Source organism: Amblyomma americanum, chromosome 9 (genome assembly GCF_052857255.1).
Source record: "Amblyomma americanum isolate KBUSLIRL-KWMA chromosome 9, ASM5285725v1, whole genome shotgun sequence".
Lineage (NCBI taxonomy): Eukaryota > Metazoa > Arthropoda > Arachnida > Ixodida > Ixodidae > Amblyomma > Amblyomma americanum.
In genome coordinates, this window is record NC_135505.1 from 37,601,564 (window position 1) to 37,605,427 (window position 3,864).

Genomic DNA, 3,864 nt, shown 5'->3' on the forward strand with positions numbered 1-3,864 from the left:
CCGGGATATTACACGGTCGTTCATACCCTCATGCCGATGGTTGCAACCCTGGTTGCAAAAGATGTGACCGTTGTCGAGCACACGTTACCTGTGCCGGATGTAGAGCACTTAGCGGTCGAAATAGTACCTAATAAGTGTGGCCGAAAAAGCACATTTTTCGAAAATATGTACAAACCACCGACCCCAGCGACAGCTGACTTCCCAGGTTTCTTAACGGCGGCGGTGAAAAAGGCGAAAAATAACCAACTTGTCGTATTCGGTGATTTTAACGCCCCGCACAGAGACTGCGGATATCGCACCAACTCGGCAAGAGGAGCCTTAGTGACTGGGGCGATAACAACTCTTGACCTCGAACTCTTCACCGATCCAGCCTATTCGTCGAGATAGGGAAACAGCGTCACGAGAAACACTTGTCCGGACCTGACCCTCGTCAAAAATGTCACCTATGTCACGTGGACCAATTTCGGAGAAACTCTAGGAAGTGATCACTGCATCCTCAGCACCTCGCTCACATCGACGAAATTCGCAGAAACCTTGGCCCGGCACGGATAACCGACTGCACTAAATTCAGACAGTCAGAAATTTCAGAGGGCGCCATCAGTTCGCTCTCCGATTGGTGCGAAGCCATAAGACAGGCGCATGCTTCCGCCACCGAGATAGTACAGCGTACGCCTGAACCGCCGGAAATCGATCGGCACCTGCTCAAGCTATGGCAGCAAAGAATCAAACTAGTGCGACGGTGGAAGCGTCAACGCCTTAATCGTCCCCTAAAGAAACGCACCGCAACACTCACAGAGGAGGCCCAAACGTATCCCTTACAGCTTTCTCAAAGGAATTGGAAACAGTTCTGCGAGTCGCTGAGTGGCACGTTGGGAACATCGCGTACATGGAATATCCTGCGGAAGCTAATCGATCCCACGAAGTCCAAAACTGAATCAACTCGTACGCTAACGCGCATCGCTCATCTGTTCCCAGGAGACGATGCAGCGCTGCTCCAAGCCCTGGAAAACAGATACGTCGGCACAATGCCGACACCGCCGAGCACGGTCGAGTACCGAGGAAATACCAATTCGGCCCTGGACGCACCCATCACTACGGCGGAAGTCTACGCTGCGGCCCGTTCGTGCGTCCGGAATACGGCGGCGGGCGTGGACCGCATCAACAACGCAATGATCCGGAACCTCAGCAACGCTCAAATTCTGGACCTGACAGAATATATCAATGATTCGGTCTGGGAGAAGAACATCATCCCGGATGAATGGAAGCATTCGGAGGTGACCGTAATCCCCAAACCCGGAAAAAAAAACTACAATTGAAGCCCTCCGACCCCCTCGCTTGCATCGTGCCTCGGCAAGCTGTACGAACGAGTAGTGCAAACAAAACTGCAAAATTATTTAGAAGAAAACAACCTTTTCCACATGTCGATGCTGGGGTTCCGGGCGGGTGTCTCTACGCAAGACGCCTTCCTCCTTCTGCATAACGAGGTCCTTGTCGGCATCCCGAGAGAATGCGAGCACGTCATCATGGCTCTCGATCTCAAGGGAGCTTTCGACAACGTCTCGCATGACGCCATCCTGAACGAACTGAATAACCTTCACTGTAGTGAACGGGTATTCCAATATGTGAAGAATTTCCCTTTGAACCGTACGGCCACGATTGGCATAGGCGACACACGCTCCGACGTCAAGAACATGCCCAAAAAGGGCATGCCGCAGGGATCCATCATCTCCCCGCTCCTATTTAACATCGTCATGATCGGAGTGGCAAAGGCCCTGCAAGAAGTCCCCGACATCGGATTTATGCGGATGATATCACCATCTGGACCACCAAAGGCTCTTTGGCGGCCAAGGAACAAGCGCTACAAATGGCGGCGACATGCGTCGAAAGAGAAGAGAGATGCCGCGGCCTGCGACGTTTCCCTGAGAAATCAGAAATAATCAGAGTCAAGGGGTTTGCTTACAAATCCCACGACACCCCGATCAACGTCCTAATTCACGGCACCCAGGTCAAGGAAACGCCTCTAGTTCGCATACTCCGTCTCTGGATACAAAGCGACCGCAAAGCCACACACACCTTCAAGCTCCTGTCTCACGCCACCCAGAAAATCGCCCGAATAATACGCCGGGTGACCAGGAACAGAAATGGCATGTGAGAAGAAGACACAATAAGACTGGTGCAGGCGCTTGTCCTCAGCCGCATCTGTTACGGTCTTCCGTATCACACACTTCTCCGACAAGACTTCAAGAAAGCGGACGCGTTGATCCGCACAGCATACAAACACACCCTCGGACTACCCCTGTGTACGAACAACGCCAAATTCAAAGCACTGGGACTTCACAGCAACTTCGACGAAATCAGTGACTCTCTCCTCCTCGCACAACGAGAGCGACTCCTTCTCACGGAAACCGGCAGGCAGATACTGAGTAGAGTCGCCTTCCCGGCCGATCTCCAAGTCATCGAGTCGACGGAAAATCTTTCACCTAAACACCGCAATAGGGTTCATGTCAATCTATTGCCCAAGAAAATGTCACGCTCGCACAACGAGCGCCGACGCAACGCTCGGATCGACTACCTAAAGCGCACGACCGCCCGCAGCTCCAAGACTCTGTATGTAGACGCCGCGTTACACAGAGACGCATCGCGCGCCACGGCAGTGGTGGTGGACTCGACATTCCAAGAAGTGACCAGCGTTTCCCTGAGTCACTGCACGGTCACTGAAGCTGAAACGGCCGCGATAGTGCTCGCCGTCTAGTATGGAGATACATACGGCAAAGAAGTAAACATTGTGTCGGACTCCGAGGCGGATGTCGGCTTCTTCTCGAAGGAAGAATCCCCAAAAAGTTAGCCAGATTTGCAACAACCTCACCTGTACACAGTTCCGAATTCCAACACGAAATCACGTGGGCTCCGGGGCACTCGGGGCTCGAGGGAAACGAGGTCTCGGACCTGTCAGCTCGAGGGCACACCACCGAGCGACAGACACCCCCAACCCGGACACACCACCGGAAATCGCCACTGCATACAGCGCACGGCTCAAATACTTTAGGATGCTTCGCCAGCAAAGCCCCCCACCGCATAAAAGGCTAAATGCTCAGGAGGCGCGCGAATGGAGACAAGTCCAGACCGACACCTTTCGTAATCCATATAAGTACCACATTATTTTCCTGGGCCGTTAGAAAGGCTCCTGCCCGTGTTGGAAGAACGTCCCACAACATTCCACATTACAAGTGAATGCGTCGGACCAATACCACTACAACTAAAATTCCCTAGAACGAAGGAGCAGTGGGAGACCACTCCGCTCAGCTCGGACCTTGCCATTCAGCGAAAGCTGATCAAGCAAGCCCGGGCGGCAACGACAGCCACTGGGGTCCTGAAATGAGGACACCACCCGTTCTGCAACCTTTCCTTTTATGAATTTCTTTTAATTTTGTCAATAAATGTTTCAACAACAACAGCAGCGGCGCATCACCAGAAGGACCTGAAAGCATCTCGAAACCGGTCTGCACTCCTGACAAGTACGGACGCGCGTCCATGGCGAGAAGAAGGAAGCTGTTCAGCTGATACAGTGTCTATGTGCGCGCCTACCATGGCGCGAAAAAATAAGAGACGCAGAGCATTTCTATAAATGAAAGGCGTTGACCGCTGTCTCTCAAACCGAGCCGCCGTTTAAGCCTCAGAAAAGCGCGTTCGCTCGACTCCCGCGTGAACACCACTCCCGCAGCCACGGACCAACGGCAGCGTGCGCCAACCTGCGGGACGGCTCCGTCACGTTTCTCAGGTCGTCAGACTTTCGCAGTGCCCGGTGAACAAATTTTGTTTCTTTGCCAGTCTCTTGCGTAAGTGCAATTTAGGTGCAAATCTGGT